The following is a 17,874-nucleotide window of genomic DNA, read 5'->3' as shown; positions in this document are numbered from 1 at the left end:
CAGAGTTTCACATGTTTGAACAGTGAGAAGGCCAATGCATGTGAAGAGGAGTGATCATAGAGAAGAATAGTAGGATTTGAAGAGAAATTTAGTGAGAAGCCAGATTATCCAGACCTTGGAGGCCACTGTAAGGACTTCAGCTATTACTGGAAATACAATAAGGAGTCATTGCAGGCACTTGAGCAAAGGAGGGACATGATCAGGATTATGTTAAAATCTGCCACTTGTGGAGGATAGACTGAAAGGGGCAAAGGAAAGAGGTAAAAACCAATTAGAAACAATTGAAATAATCATGGCGAGAATGGATGGTGACATAGCTCAGAGAAATGGTTGTGAAGGTAATGAGAAATGGCTGATTACTTTTCAGTAATTCTGTGTCTGTCAATCCAGTGTAGCTATTACCTCATGTTAACAAATAATAAAATTATAAAATAAAATAAAACAAAATAAAATAGAATACCAAAAAATTTTCTGATAGCCCTAGGCCATGATGATGTACAAATTCTGGATAACATAGTCAAAGGCTCACTTCAGAGGGTATCTAAGATTCCAAACTCAATAGCGTGATCACCTGACAGATCCTTTGACCCTCTCAGTTGGGGAAGCAAGAGTTTGGGGAGATTGGGTTTGACCTCAAACGGCAACAGAGAAAGAGAGAGACGGATATACAAACAGACAGGCAGGCACAAAGACTGTGGAAATTGTCAGACTTCAGTGCAAGTATGTATATGGCCATTTGCTTCCCACAATTTGATTGTCTTTTGGGGTCACCAGAGCTCTCTTGCTCCACAGTGATGTTATTGCTCTACATGTAAGTCAGAGACAGGGCAAAGGATAGAGACACAATGTAGGTACCATTAATTTGGACCTAGGCATCCTCCACGTGGGGTCTGGAATCCTGGGAGAAAATGTAAGATTGGGAAAACCCAGCACCTTATTCTACTCCCTAGAAGAGTGCATTCTCTGGCTGCCTAGAAGAGCCAGGCACATTGTTTTTCAATTCTTTCTCCTTAGTATGACAAAGGCCTCTGCTCTCTGTGGAGTCAATTTTCTGTATGCTTCATTTTCCTGGAAAACATAATGCTTTAATCATTCCCCCTTTCAAAATGTCTCTTCTAAAAGTCAAAAGGGTGTTTTTCTTGTCTAGCTCAGACACAGAGTTTACACACTGCAGCTCTGACAAGATGGGAGGACTTTCTCCCATGTGCTGGGTCACCGAACACCCTCCCTGGTGGACTTAATCTAATCCAGTCCACCGAGGCCCCTAAACTGGCCAATTGGTTGTCATCACTAATTAAAGAGAACATTTTAAAGTCATTTCATGAACGATTCACAGACATATCTCAGTGTCCTTTGTATTTGCGATGGCATTCACAGAAGTGAATGTACTTGAAAAATGTCCCACAGCTCCCAGGAACTACTTCAATCAATATTTGCTTTTTTTGCTTGTCCTTGGCCCTATCAGGTCACCTTATCCTTGAATTCTGGAAGATTTTTGCTCTCATTTCTCACAATTTACTTCTAAGTTAATCCTCTCTTCACCAGTTTTTCCCTAAATCCCATGATTTCTGTTCTATTATTTTTATGTTCCTGAGCCCTATGGCACATCATTCTAAACCATTTACCTGTCATAACTCACCATCATCAATGCCTTTTACAAAATGATCTCCAAAAGTATTTTTAAATTCCCATCACCAACTCTAATGGCAATGAACCAAGCCCATGAGAAGTTATTAAGCAACTGAAGAGACATTCCTGAAAACCATTACCAACTGGGGTCCCACACATTTTTCATAGCCATAGTTCAGAAGGCAAAACATTTGGCATCACTTGGCATCAAGGTTAACATTTTATTACCGCACTTTCTCCTAAGGATTGTCTCAAGATTCCAGCTCGCTCATTTTAGATGCTGGAAGACAGTAGCTGTTAGAAAGAAGCTTGCATTGCTTGCTTGGCACGCCTCCCAGTAGGCAGCTCTACAATGTGAAGAAGAGTGCCATCAGCTCCTTTTGTGATATTTCCTCTTGACTCACCCCTGCTTGGGCTGACAGAGGGATCAGTGCCTTTTTCACTGACCTGGTTTTCCCTGCTGCTGCAAAGAAACAGCACAGGGCTTTGGTACCCCAACTGTACCTCAAATAAAGGGAAATATGTGCTTCAAGAATTAAGTCTTTCTGGTTTGCCTCTTGATGTCTGGGGTAGATGCCAAGGCCCAGTACAGAACAGTCCATGCAAGGGAAGCTCAAATACTTTGCTAAGCAGCCGTACCTTATCAGCATCATGTGTGTTGTGGTTATAGAATGTGTGTCTTGACAGTTTCAAAAGCATGGTGGGACAAGCAAGAAAGCAATGAACACATGGAAAGGACTTTACCTTTAGAAGGCTGTTTTATTAATGTGTATTAAATACAGAAACTGTCTTGAATTGTCTGTTCTTAAACAGAGTATCTGACATCCCTACTTTAGGTTATACTTATGACAAATGTACAAAGTCAGTAAGACAGAACAGAATAATAATAAATGGCTTTTTCCCTGTGTCAGCCAGGGATTTTCTGTCCCAGAATTAGATCTTTAGAATTCTAGAGCTTTGGGCTATGGCTTTATCAACGATACCAATGAGATTTCCAGGTTCTAAAGAAGGAGCAGGTAGAAAATAAGCCTACTAATAGTTTGTGAAAAATAGGCACCAGATAAAAGGCATGGGTTACAGGAGGACAGCCACTAGAGAAAGAGGCAATGGAGGCAAACAAGTGAAGATGGGAAGAATGTAATTAAGGAAGGCAACTTCTTCTTCCACCACTGAGCCAAGAAGACACTTCAAGTTTATTTAAAAAAAAAAAAGGAAAATCAATGGATCCTTGTCCACAAATTACACATCTTTTGGCCTTGCTCACCATTCTGACCAATCCCCTTTTCCTGCACTCTACTGCATGTGGAACTGAAGCCTGTAAACTATTTCTTTATGCTGTGGCACCACTGGTCTATGGATTACAGTGCACATGTGTCCAGTTAAAGAACGAATCTTTAGGGCAAGAATCAATCATCTCTCCCCTCCAAGTGCATTCTACTGCTGAGAAACTTAAGGGGGTTTAGTAATTGGTCCAAGATCACACAGCTGCTAGGCAAAAGGGTGAGATGTAAGACCAGCTCTAGATGGTTGCAAGTCTCAAATGCAGCACCATGTCTCATGTAAAAGGTGATCAGCCAGTATCCTTTGATGGACTGCATGGTTAGAGAGTAAATCAAGTTAAAGAAAGAAAAAAAGAATTTGGGGGGACCTCCCTCGTGATGCAGTGGATACGAACCCGCCTGCCAATGCAGGGAACACGGGTTTGATCCCTGGTCTGCCAAGATCCCATATGCCACGGAGCAACTAAGCCCATGCGCCACAACTACTGAGCCTGCGCTCTAGAGCCCACGAGCCACAACTACTGAAGCCCACGTGCCTAGAGCCCATCCTCCGCAAGAAGAGAAGCCACCGCAATGAGAAGTCCGCACACGGCAACGAAGAGTAGCCCCCACTCACCACAACTAGAGAAAGCCCGCGCACAGCAACAAAGACACAATGCAGCCAAAAAAATTAAAATTAAGTTTAAAAATAAAGAATTTAAATCTAAAACACTAGCAATTTGAGAAGAGTATTTCCGTAACATCCAATTTCATTTTCTAGTTTCCTTAAAAGGACATAGGAAGGGGTCCAGGACTGGATATAAGAGGAGCATTTCTTTCTAATTCATCAAAAACTTAGAAATCTCCTTTAGTAAGTCATTGAAACTCACATGCTTTTCTCTGAAAAAAATGAAGATACAATACTAAACATTAGTTTACGTTTCCCAATTAGTTTAGAACCTTAGATGATTACACTGTACCAAACATGAGAATAGTAACTAGAATTTTAGGGCATGTATTCCAAAATTCTTGATTATTTATTTTAAAAATCGACAAATAAATAGGAAAAACAACCATGGGTGTAACCCCTCCCACCTGACCTGACTGCCTTGGGATTCACTGAAGGGTCTCAGCACAAAGATCCAGAGAAAGATCTAAGAGCCCACCTACAGCCTGCTTCTCCCTCAGTTTCCTCAAGAGATGACATCAGGGCTTATTTAAGTGTGAGCTGACAATCCTGACCCCCACACAAAACCTGAAAGACTAAGGCTGGTAAAAGGAAGAAGTGTGCTCTCTGGACACCGGGCAATTTATTATCGTTAAGTCAATCATACTGAAGAAACACTGATTGATTGCCAACTATGTTCCAGGCACTCTGCTCTGTGTTGTGTATACAATCATGAAAACGATGAGGTTCTGTCCTCAAGAACCTTTCAGAAATCCTAACTGAATCCCAAGCTGACACAATGGTGTTTTTATAGAATAGAGTGAGGGCAGAAATAAGGGAGGAATCAATGCTACTAGAGAAAAAGAGAGAGTTCTGAGACTTGAAAGGTGAGTAGCAAGTAGGAAAAAGGCATAGAAGCAGTGGGGAGAGCATGCACAAAAGAACAGTGGCATGAAACACACAGTAGATGTGAATAAGAACAAATAATTTAGGGAAGATAAAAAGAGCTGGGTAGTGCTGGAGAGGAAGGGAACATGGTAGTGTCTGGGAAGGAGGCAGAGGTTATATCATAAGAGACCTATAAACCTGATAAGAAATTTAGGTTTTAACTTGAAAGCTATGGGGATTAAAGAGAGTTAAGCAGGCAAGTGCATTTTAAAACACTTAGACTGGTGGAGCTGTAGAAACAAAGAGAGTATAGGAATAATCCATGAGAGTTTTGAGGGCCTAGACTGAGACTTTAACAGAAGAGGTTGAAAAGTATAGGGTAGATATCACGGTGGCAAAATCTACATGATTTGAAAATCAATTCAATGTTTGTAGATAGGGACTTCCCTGGTGGTCCAGTGGTTAAGACTCTGCACTTTCAAGCAGGGATGCAGGGGACGCAGGTTTGGTCCCTGGTCGGGGAATTAAATCCCATGCGGCGTGGCCAAAAAATATATATCTATATGTGTGTGTGTGTGTGTGTGTGTGTGTGTGTGTGTAGACAGAAGTAAATTAAATAGGTGAGAATTTAACTTAGATGTCTCGTTTGGATAGCAAAATGATAGGTGATGCCATTCACCATGGTAGGCAAGACATGTGTGCTGGGATAAGGTTAATAAAATGAGTGTTCCATACGTTAAGTTTATGGTATCTGGGGAATGGAAATCTGAGTGAAGTTGTCCAAGGTCTTGAATAGACAGAGATTCAAACCGGGGATCCAGATTATCATGGGTACACAGTTAAAACTTTGAGATCAGATGTCATCATTTAGGGACAAAAGTATAAAGTAAAAGAATAAGAATCTGAGGACAGAACTCTCAGAAATAGAGAAGGAAAGGGCAGAGGGAATGAAGCATCAGCGAGGAAGGAAGATAACCATGGGAGAGTGATGTCCTAGAAGTCAAGGAAGGAGAGGGGTCTGCAGGAGGAGGGGGGGTCATCGACAGTATCAAATCTCACAGGGCAGATGAGAAAATAGCATTATATTTGTCAGACAGAAGATATAAATACCCATTTCTAGGAGCAGAGTGAATGGGTTCTGAAAAAGTGAAGATAGAAAATAGAGACTACTTTTCAGTATGCCTGGTTGTAAAGGGTGCCCTGATATAGGGCTCTAAGAAAAGGAATACAAGGGGCTGACAGCGGGGTTAATTTCTAAGTGAGAATAACTTTAGCATGTCTCCAAGTTGTTGAGAAGCTAGTGAAGAGGATAAGTTTAAAAATACAGAAGAGGGGTAAATATAGAAGAGATGAGAGAGGATGAATGAGCTTAAGATCAGCTGTAAATAGAAGCTTCTTTCCGTAAGGCTGGAGGGGAAGAAGTGAAGATGTGAGTGAGCATGAAGTTTATCCCACTTCAACTTCAATTATCTTTCGGATGCAGACAGCAGCTTTACCAGCTAGAAGGGAAAAGGGCAAGTGCAGAAAAAGGGGCTTGAGAGCAGTTAAAATCTGTGATAAACATGTGGTGACTGGGAGAGGAAACTGACCAGAGGCAGACAAAAATTTTGATGAGTAGTGTAAATGGTCCATCTGAGGCTGGAGACCATTAAATGATCCTGGTACCAAGAACTCAGATGTGTGATTTTCTCTAAAGGTTAGAATGATTACAAGATTTGTATGATGGAAAAACAGAGGTAATCATTAAACACACGGGGAAGAATTTGGTTAAAGCAACAAATTGTGGGGTCTGTTCAGAATTGATAAGAATGCTAAATCATAAGAATGAACAGGGAGGAAAAAACTGAAAGGGCTGAGGGACTAGAAATCTCAGTGCTGGTAAAGAACAAGCAAGCGGGGATTTCCCTGGTGGTGCAGTGGTTAAGAATCCACCTGCCAATGCAGGGGACACGGGTTTGAGCCCTGGTCCAGGAAGATCCCACATGCCACAGAGCAACTAAGCCCGTGCGCCACAACTACTGAGCCCACGTGCCACAACTATTGAAGCCCGTGCATCTAGAGCCTGTGCTCTGCAAAAAGAGAAGCCACCACAATGAGAAGCCCGTGCACCGCAACAAAGAGTAGCCCCTGCTCTTCACAACTAGAGAAAGCCCGCGTGCAGCAACGAAGACCCAAAGCAGACAAAAATAAATAAATTTATATTTAAAAAAAAGAACAAGCAAGTGTACTAGATATTTAACATGCAGGAAGGATGGGATGAATTCATAAAGGAATGTTACTTTTGGCCTCCACTTCTCCTTTAAACCTGTCAGGTAGGGGTATGGGGTAGAATGTCCTCTGCTCCTAGAAAAGCAGGCTCTCAACTCTACTGGCCTCTCTTAGGTAGTGAAAAGTTCTACAGATCCTTTAATTCACAAACATTCCAGTAATCAAAAATGTCCATTTCAATATCAATCCACAATTCAATTCTCATTGAAAGATGAGGCTTATCCCCTTCCTCACCTTGAATTAGTGTTAGTTATAGGTGAGCTGTCCACCACTTGGGAAGGTAAGTTTGTGGTTGGCTTCTTCTCTCTTTCTCCCCACTGGCTAAGCTATTTCAACTCTTGCCAGAATGGAAGCAGAGCCAGGCTGAGGGCGAGTAAGGGGGACTGGAAAGACCTTATTTGACTATGTCTGTTTAAAGAAAGCTTCATGCTCTCTGAATCCAGCAAGTATTTAAAGCTTATTCTTCTCCCAAGTCATGTTTGTGCCTTCACAGATGTCCCTCCTGGGCCTCCCTGACAGCAATTATCAACATGGACATAATCCTCTCCTTCAGCCAACTACTTCTGATTCCCTCTGAATTTCTGTCCTGGCTTTTTACTGCTTGATGCCTCACCTGGCAAGGCAACATCTTTATAGAAGAAGAGAGGGAGAAATAAATAAATAAATAAATAAATACACACACACACACACACACACACACACACACACACACACAATCTTATATATACTCACATATTTATTTCATTTCTTCCTGTGAATTTAAATTACTATCTGATGTTATTTCATTTCAACCTGAAGGAGCTCCTTTAGTATTTCTAGCAGGACAGGTCTGCCAGCAACAAATTCCCCCAGTTTTTGTTTATCTGGGAATATCTTTATTTCATCTTCACTTTTGAAAGAGAAGTTCACTGTATATAAGACTCTTGATGAACAGTTATTTCTTTTTTTGTGTGCTTTCTACAAATGTAATTTTTTTAATTTATTAGTTTTTTAATACACAAAATCAGTTGGAATGGTAAATTTTCACAAACTATGTAAATTAATTATAATCATCAATAATTAAAATAACACAAGTTCACAGACATATACATGGACACTCACACTTGTTCTAGATTGGATTCCTCAATACATAGGGTTCTCCTGAACCCAAACTTTTCTTGCCAAATTCCAGGTTGAGAGTTCACCTTTTCCAATTTCACATTTTCTCAATTCTTCTTGGAATTCTGTGGGTATTATTTTCCCCTTAGACCAGGATTGTGGGGTCTTTAAAAACTAGAAACCCTAAGAGATTTCTTACTGCTGAAGCACCAGCAGATTGTGTGGTGTGATGTGATGGACACAGAAGAAACCCAGGAGGGTTCTTGATAAAGTAGATAGACTGGAAAAGTTTTTTTAAAAAGATGAGAAATAAGAGACCTGTTTCTTCTCACCTTCCTCCCTGAGTGGAAACCAAGAGCCAGGAATAGGCGCATTTGAGGCTTTTTTAAAATTAATTTTTATTAGAGTATAGTTGATTTACAATGTTGTGTTAGTTTCAGGTATACAGCAAAGTGAATCAGTTATACATATATGTATATCCACTCTTTTTTAGATTGTATTCCCACATAGGTCATTACAGAGTATTGAGTAGAGTTCTCTGTGCTATACAGTAGGTTCTTATTAGTTATCTACTTTATATATAGTAGTATGTATATGTCAATCCCAATCTCCAATTTATCCCTGCTAGCCCCCCCCCTTCTCCTTTGGTAACCATAAATTTTTGTTTTCTACACCTGTGACTCTATTTCTGTTTTGTAAATAGGTTCATTTGTACCATTTTTTTAAGATGATGGAGAGTTATTTCCTTCTTTCAACACTTTGAGTATATCATTCCAGTGCCTTCTGGACTCCACTGTTTTGGGTGAGAAGTCAACCATTCATTGTACTGACATTCCCCTATTGTAAATCAGTCACTTTTTTCCTGCTGCCTTCAATATTTTCTCTTTGTTTTTGGATTTCATCAGTTTCACTATGATGGCCTAGAAGGGTATCTTTTATTTTTATCATAATTGGTGTCTATTGAGCTTCTTGGATTTGTAAATTAATGTTTTCATCAAATTTGGGAATTTTTCAGCCATTATTTTCTTAAGCATTTTTTCTGCCCTTTTTCCTCTTTCCTCTCCTTCTGGGAGTTCCATTACATGTATATTGTTACACTGATGTTATCCCACAGGACTCTGGGACTCTGCTTATTTTTCTTCTATTTTTTTCTCTATGATCTTAAGACTTCTCTAACTTCAAGTTCACTGATTATTTCTTTTGCCATCTCAAATCTGTTTTGAGCCCATCTATAGAACTTCTCATTACAGTTTTGGAATTTTTAATTCAAGAATTTTATTTGGTTCTTTCTTAGAGTCTATTCTCTCTTAAGTTTCCCTATTTGTTGAGTCATTGTCATAATATTTTTCTTTACTTTTTTGAACACATTTATAACAGCTACTTTAAGTCTTAGTCTACTAAAGCCTACACTTGAACCTACTCAGAGTCAGTTTCTATTAATTGGTTTCTCCCTTGAGTATAGTGTCATACTTTCCTATTTCTGTGCATGTCTCATAATTTTTAGTTGAAAAACTGACATTTTAGATAACTTATTATAGCAACTATGAATTCTGTTTTATTTTTCTGAGAGTTGCTTTCATTTGCCTGGACATAAACTGCAATGCTTATCTGCCCACAATGTGCACTGAACAGAACAGACGTCTCTGTTCAGTTTTCTTATTCTTATTATTATATTATAGTCTGTCTTTTTAGGGGTCATCCTTGTGGCTACATACCTTTGTGGTCAGTCAATAATTTGTGTTGAGACCTTCTGCCTATTGATCTGTACTTACCAGGAAGTACATTCCAAGTTGCAGCAAATTCTCAAGTCTCCCTTGACTTATAATTTATGCTGCAAAAAAAACTGGGATAAATGTAGTTTCCCAGTAGGCCAAGGGTTATGGAGAGCTTATCTACTCAGCCTTTTTAGAGTTCTCTCTTTTCCAGGACCACCTCCTCATTAAATTTCTTGCTAGTCCACTGCTCACCCTAACCAGGACCACAAACTTGGGCAAGCAAAACTACAAGTTTTCCCCATTTATTTCCTACCAAGTTCTTCACTTTTATTTGACAGGATTATAGATTTTTGCCTCCTTCCCCAAATTGATTCTGCCCACTCTGACAATAATGCTACTAAATTTTGCAGCCAGCTCTAAGCTGGTAAAACTATACTTCTTTCCAGTTGTGCTGGGGTGGGAGAGAGGCTGAGAGCAGTCTAAGCAAAAAGGTGTTAGACTCCTGCTGTTCTTACCCAAAGCACTCCAGTTTTTTAAAGAATATATGCTTCTCCAAACGTAAGGTAGATAGCTAGTGGGAAGCAGACGCATAGCACAGGGATATCAGCTCGGTGCTTTGTGACCGTCTGGAGGAGTGGGATAGGGAGGGTGGGAGGGAGGGAGACGCAAGAGGGAAGAGATATGGGAACATATGTATATGTATAACTGATTCACTTTGTTATAAAGCAGAAACTAACACACCATTGTAAAGCAATTATACCCCAATAAAGATGTTAAAAAAAAAAAAGAAAAGAAAAAAATATTATAGCATTTACAGCAATGGATGTTAGCTAGACTTATTGTGATTACCAATTCACAAATATATGCATATATCAGATTATTATTTTGTACACCTGAAAGTAATATTATATGTCAGTTGTATCTCAATTTTTTAAATAACATAAAGTAAATAAATAATAAATAAATTATTTTTATATTTAAAATATATATAAATATTATATTTATTTATAAATATAATATTTATTTATTTATAAATATTATAAATATTTTATTTATAAAATATATATAAATAACAAAATATTATAATTCAGAATCAAAAACTGCTAGTCTATGGCTAACAATAAGAAGAATAAAAGATAAAGAACTTATGCTTTATAACATGATATTGAATCAATTATGATAAGTAAAGGCAATATAATGGGATGGATAATTCTATACTCTTGCCTCTCAAGAACACTGAAGATTAATGAGATGATAACACAGTGCCATTCGACACAAAAGGTGATGAAGCTTCAACAAAAATGTGTCTTTATTAATGAGGAAACGTGTTTTGTTTGGACATTAAAAATTCTAAGCTTGGAATTCCCAAAAAAAAAAAAAAGAATATATGCTTCTCAAATTGTGGTCTACACAATATGGACTCTGTGGTCCAGAGTCCTGAAATATTTTTTCATTTTTAAATTTTGCCAGTTTGTCAGAAGATTCACCAACTTCTTCATACTACCCTAATGGAAGTCACTCTAGGCTGGTCTCTTAAAATTACATCAAGCTGACATTACCTGTTTGGTTATGACATTTGTTCCCTACAGTTTATGCCCTGTGCTCTGCAGCTGGAAGGGAGGCAGTACTTTTCCAGATACAGCCCACTTCCATGCCCCAAGATGCTTTAGCTTTCTCAAGCATGAATCAAGCCTCACTAATCTGTGTTCTATATCTGTAGAGATTCCATAGCAAGCTCTTAATGTGGTCTCATTGGAGTTCCTCTTATTAGACTTGGAATTAGGAAGCACTTTCCTCCTGTAAATACACACTTCTCTCTTTTGATGGGGTGGACTCAATAGGGTAGCTTTCTCCAAAGAAATCCTCTCCTAATTCTCTTTAGGCCCAACAACTGAATACTTTTTAGACCTTTAATGTGGTTTATGTGTGAATTAAACTATGGTGACTTGACTTAGAATTCACTTTAGAAGGAAGCCTCTACTGTATATGGCCTCAACTAAAGTTGAGATAGGAAGAGTCCCATCTTAACATCCTGTGTCAAGAATAATCTGATGAAAGATTTGCAAATTCATAGGTGAGGTTAGATGGCACAAAAAAATACTGTAACATGGGGGCTTGTGTGTTGAGGGCTTACTCAAAACCCCAAAAGTGATTATTTTTCTAATTTAGGAACCTTCAGTTTAGTCCATCTTTAGAAATGGATGACATTCCCTTTTTTGTGGAAGGAGGCAACTCTCTTCATGTACTGCTCATGCAGACAACTAATTAAATGAAACTAAACGGTCCACAAACACAGAAAGTCTCATCAAGAGGTCCCTGTGGATGGTTCAAGTAATTATGCCTGTCAAGGGAAGATACTGTAGGAAGGATATTATGTTCAGAGAGCATACAGTGTTTTTAGTGTTAAATTTTGGCAGCCTGAGACATGATAGCATCCCTTAATGTATCACTGCCCTTAAGAAGATCAAAGGAGAAGAAACCTCTCTGCCTGCCTTTTTCAGAAGTTAAAAGAGATTTAAGAATGGAAGAGCTCAGTTGTAATGCAGTAAGTTAACAATGGATTACAAGGATCTAATAATTCCTGTCTTACTTTTATTTTACTCAATTAAGTAGGCAAAAGGCAAGAGTCCTATCTCTTAGAAAGCAGTACTTCAATACTGCTAATGTTGGTCCAGAAAGATTTGTTGAATGAATGACATCTCCAGCTTCCCTAGGGATATCTTCAATCAGAAAAGAAGACTTCAAATGAACAGTCATCTATATTGGGGGAGTAGGCGGATGTTGAGGATATGGCACGCACATTCATAATAAGCACACTTATTTTACACATATAGGAATACAGCGCTCTGCTTAGATAGTTTTGGCATCTGCTAAAAACATTAAGCACACTGTTAGACTAATTTTCAGGTCTCAGTTTCTCCATCTGTATAATGAGAGGATTTAACTAAAATCACAGATAGGGAATAAAATTTGTCCACTAAAATTGAGTGGTAGTTGTTATATGATTACCATAAAGAAAAGGATTTTTGAGCTCTACAAAGGCCTAGGGGAAAAGTACACTATGATGGATAAGAAATGTTTTCCACGGTCAAAGGATAGAAGAGTAGTGATTTAAGTTGCAATTCTGCCATCCTTGGAAATATATCTAAGGACTCTTACTTTAACATCCTATGATTTTATAACTGTATGATATAGTCTGTATTATACCTTCTAGAACAAGGCAGTCTGCTTTGTAAACAGAAATAGATCCATTCCACAGAGAATTGAGGATGAAACTGGTTTCATTTGTAGGTAGATCAGTTACTCATTTATCTGATGAGATTTGAGGAAGAAGAGTGGACACAAGTCCTCTTGCATCATTAATTCCAGACATGTTTTTCATGGGTCAAATTTTTCTTTTCTACAGGTTATATGTAATCACCCATAGGAAATTAACTTGCCACACTACAACGTAACTGAATAATACCAATGAACCCATATACTTTAATTGAAATTTTAACTTTATAAAATGCTTTCACATTTATTTTTATCCTGCATCATTGTCACTTCACAGCAATCCTCTAAGACAAATATCCTTACTCTTAATTCAGGGGAGGACTTGATGCCAAGGGAGGTTAAGTGAATTGGTTGCCAAGCCTCCCTGGCTAGAGATGGTAAGTGTTAGAGATGACATATGAATGCAGTGTATTTAACACCATGCCCAGAGATTTTTATACCACAGCTAATCCTTTTCAGAAAGTAGTTTTCAGTAGGAAGATGAGAAATGGCATAAAAGCAGGAGGTACCGAAGAAGGCGGGAAGGGAGGCTGGTGGTGACGGTGGTCAGATGTTTAGGGAAGAAAAGGGAAATCAAAATCTCTGAGCCACACATTACTGACTCCCACATTTGTATCTCAACATCCTTTACTATATACCAACTACCACCTCCACATCTCCATGAGGAGAACTCTTGATTTTCAGCCCACCCTTCCACCCCATCAAATCTACTCCTTCCACAGTTTTCTATATACCATTATATGGTGTATTAGCCTGTTCAGGCTGCCATAACAGTATACCAGACTGAGAGGCTTAAACAACAGAGATTTATACGCTTACAGTTCCGGAGGCCAGAGTCATGATCAAGGTGCCAGCAGGGTTGGTTTTGGTGAGAGTTCTCTTCTCAGCTTGCAACCGGTGGCCTCCTTGCTGTGTCTTCACATGGCCTTTCCCCTGTGGGTGCAGAAAGAGATCTCGGGTGAACACCAGTCCTATCAGATTAGGTCCCTGCTTTTATGGCCTCATTTAACTTTAATTACCACCCCAAAGGCACTGTCTCCAAATACAGTCACATTGGGAGTAAGGACTTCAACATATGAATTTTGGGGGAACACAATTCAGACTATAGCAACAGCATACAACATTTCATCTACTGTTCAAGTCAAAAATACTAGGAGTTATTCTTGATCCCTCTTTTTCTCTCATATCCCACATCCAATCAATGTACCTTTTTTTTTAACATCTTTATTGGAGTATAATTGCTTTACATTGTTGTGTTAGTTTCTGCATATAACAAAGTGAATCAGCTATACGTATACATATATCCCCATATCCCCTCCCTCTTGCGTCAATCTACCTTTAAAACATACCTCTACATCTGTGACATCTCAACACCTCCACAGCTACTACTGAAGACCAAGCCCCTCGATCTCTCACCTGGACCACTGCAATAGCTTCCTAACTAGTCTCCCTGCAAAGCTGTCCTTTAACCCTATAAATCAGATTATTCGTCTTTCGAAAATCATTAATGCTTCCCATATCACTTAGAATTCAATCCAACCCCTTCCTTAGTGTTAGGAAGGTCCTCAACAACCTGGCTCCTGACTATATCTCCAAAGTTACTTCCCCCTTGTTCACTAGGCTCCCCAGCCACCCTGGTTCTCTTGCTGGCCCTTGAACACTCAAAATTATTCCCATCCCAGGGGCTTGGCCCTTTCTCTTCCTCCTACCTGGAATGCTCTTTTCCAGAACTGCCAGTGACTCGCCCTTCATATCAGTCAGGTCTTACTCAACCGTCATCAACTAGGGAGGCCTTCCCTGACCAAACTAACTGAAATACCCCCCCAGCCCTCAAACTGTTAAAACCACATAGCTCACTGTTTGCAGTAACAGGACTCCACCATCCTAGGAAACTCCTGCCCAGGAAAATTGATTTGCAGACAATATTATTGCTTATTTCAGGAACTTCTCAATATTCATTTATCCAAACAACACTAGACTTCATTCAAGTAAATTAGCTGGGCTCATCAAACAGTTTCCTCTTAAATTCCAAATCCAAGCCTCTGGTGTGTTCAACAATCCCAATCTGGACTGACAATGAAAAGCCTGCCTTAAACTAGACTTCCCCAAACTCATCAATACCCCATCTTTTCCCTCCCTATCCAAGGCACATCTAAGACTGTCGTGGCAGTGCTCTTCCTTTCAGCACTGAAATCACAGTAGTGACTCATCTTTGCTTTATCAGCAGGTTATTTTGATGATTCGGGAGAGGAGCTGGCACTTGACTCTGCCCACCTTCCTTCTCCTTATCCTGTTTCATTTGTATTCATATCATTTATTACTAACAGGTACATATACAATCATTTATTTGTTGCTGATTTATTACCTTTTTCCTGGAATAGAACATAAGATCCATAATGGCAGGGATATTTTTTGCCTTATCCTTGGCAAAATTCCTGGAAACTAGGACACTGCCTGGCACATAGTAGGTTCTCATTAAAATTGTTAATAAATGAGTGAGCTCTGTAGCTTGGCAGAGTCAGGATTAAGAAGACAAGGCAGATACAGAAGCCTCTTCATATTCAGTGAGATGAACTGCATTTCTGGTCCCCTGGAAAGATCATAGAGGCTAGAGACTCTCCCTTTGATCCTGCACAGCACTGAATCACCAGGGCACAGATGTCATGGGTTCCACAAGGCTGGTCTCCTGGGGATTCTGTCCATTCTAGTACCCCTGCCCCACCTGAGAAAATACAATCATCACCATTGTTCTGCTCTGCTTTCCTCTATTATCTTTATTCTAACTCCTTCCTTCCATCCAAGGAAAGAGGGACATGACAAAATAGAATATCTAGAAATATTTCTGGTGCTCTTTCTCCTGAAGTTTGAGCCCTATATAAAACCTGGCCAGAGTGAGGCTGTGTAAGAAACATATTTACATATTGGGAGAAGCATATATACGAGGACTGCTGGATAAAATTCAGGATGCCAACTTGATTTTGAATTTCAGGTAAACGATGAATCACATTTTAGCATATGAAAACCAATATTGCATGGGATATACTTACACAAAAAATTAATTTGTTGGACTTCCCTGGTGGCACAGTGGTTAAGAATCCGCCCGCCAATGCAGGGCACATGGGTTCAAGCCCTGGTCCGGGAAGATCCCACATGCCGCGGAGCAACTAAGCCCGTGCGCCACAACTACTGAGGCTGTGCTCTAGAGCTCGCGCGCCACGTCTACTGAGTCTGCATGCCACAACTACTGAGCCCGCGTGCCCAGAGCCCGTGCTCCACCACAAGAGAAGCCACCACAATGAGAAGCCTGCGCACCACAACGAATAGTCCCTGCTTGCCGCAACTAGAGAAAGCCCACGTGCAGCAACGAAGACCCAATGCAGCCAAAAATAAATAAATGTATTAGGAAAAAAATTAATTTGTTGTTTATCCGAAATTCAAATTTAGCTGGCTGTCCTATGTTTTTGTTTGCTAACTCTGGCAACCCTAATCTATTCACTCATAAATGGGCACAGGTAATAAATATAAGCGGACAATTGAATGCATGTCCCCATATGCTAAGGATGATTGAGGCTTTTGTCAATTATTTTGTAAAATATAAATCCCTATGAAACAGTGATCTCCCATTAAAATACCATGCAAGTATAGCACTAAGGAACACATGCCAAGCCAATTAAGGCATGGTCGTCTCTAACCCTCTAGCTTTTCTTGATGTTCATACAGGAATAAATTAAGACACATAAATAAATGCTATGGAGAAATAAAGACCACCAAATGAGAACAAGGAAAGCCTATATTCAGAGTTTCTATAGCACAGGAGTCAGCCACCATCACTTACATTTTGGCAGAGACTCAAACGCAGGCAGTGGAGTGGGAAAGCTTTATAGTGGAAGAAAGGGAAGGCTTCGGGTATGCCCTGATTGTAGGCTGTTGGCACAAAGAAGCTGTAGGAGGCTAACCAGAAGCCGGGCATCCTACGTGATTAGCTAGGAATATACGTTTGGCTTTCTCCGGTTGGTCCTTAGTTGGAGACAGGGACAAAGGTTAGCGAAGCTGTCAGTTATTAATCAAGTCCTGGCCATTTGAGGCTGAATGTTAGGGGTGATTGTTTGGCTTCCTAGTTGTTACCAGACATAGTAGTCTGGCTTCCTACAAATCTGAGGTATAGTAGGCTGGCCTCCTGGGCTGGTTTCCTGGGCAGCTTACTGCAGGTTGTGGGTTAAGAGTTCTGTTTTTGTGTGTCTGGTCTGGCCATTGTCTGTTTGTATATTCAGTCTCTCAGTATGAGGCTGCACTATGCAATATGGCAGCCACTAGCCACATGTGGCTATTTAAATTTAAATTAATTAAAACATAAAATTTTAAATTCAGTTGCTCAGTCACATTAGCTACATTCCAAGCTTTCCATAGCATATGTGGCTGATGGACTACCAAATTGGACTGTGCAGATATAGAACGTTTCTGTCACTGCAGAAAGTTTAACAGAATAGATGACAAAACACTTTTATAACTTTGTTCATTAGACTTCCAAACCCCTCTAGGAAAATGCAAGCACCATTATCATCCTACTGGAAAATTTCCACCTTCTCCCTTCTCCCTCTGAGTCTCATTTATTCTGGTTTTCCACAATTTCACATTCTCCATTCTGTTTCTTAATTACCAGACTGTGCCTCTGCCCTCTTTTATGCTTTCCCAGTTTGCTGGGTTGATGCTTTCCTTTATTCACAAATCGTTTTGAAAAGTTACTCTAGTGAGTACTTACTGAATTACCTCACTAACTCTACTTTTCTAGAAATTTACCTCCTTCTTCACTAGCCACAAGGTTATTCCAGAAGCTGACACGTTCCTACAGCATGTCACCCCACAGCCATAGCCTCTGGTCTCATTGATTGGGTACCTGACACAGCTGGGCAATCAGTCTCTTCCCTGGGAATTGGAAAGCAATTCCTTAGCCAGAGCAAGCAAGAGATCTGTTTTCTACTGGGTTATCAGTCTGCAATAAGTAACTGTTACTTGGGAGCAGGTGGTACCAGCCATTTTCTACCAGGCCATGCAGCTAATAAGAAAACAGTGAGAG

General features: G+C 39.7%; 1 long non-coding RNA gene across 1 annotated transcript in view; it reads right to left on the bottom strand.

Annotated features, from left to right (window-relative positions):
* The window catches only part of LOC109552794 (uncharacterized), a 124,265-nt gene extending 110,530 nt beyond the window's left edge, over positions 1–13,735 (bottom strand). Inside the window, exon 1 of the long non-coding RNA XR_002179669.3 lies at positions 13,620–13,735. This is a non-coding gene — a long non-coding RNA (uncharacterized lncRNA). The remainder of the gene's footprint in view (positions 1–13,619) is intronic.
* Positions 13,736–17,874: the final 4,139 nt, after the last annotated feature.

This window comes from Tursiops truncatus, chromosome 12, assembly GCF_011762595.2.
Source record: "Tursiops truncatus isolate mTurTru1 chromosome 12, mTurTru1.mat.Y, whole genome shotgun sequence".
Classification (NCBI taxonomy): Eukaryota; Metazoa; Chordata; class Mammalia; order Artiodactyla; family Delphinidae; genus Tursiops; species Tursiops truncatus.
Note: the sequence above shows the minus strand (reverse complement) of the source record. Positions and strands in the feature narration are given on the sequence as shown.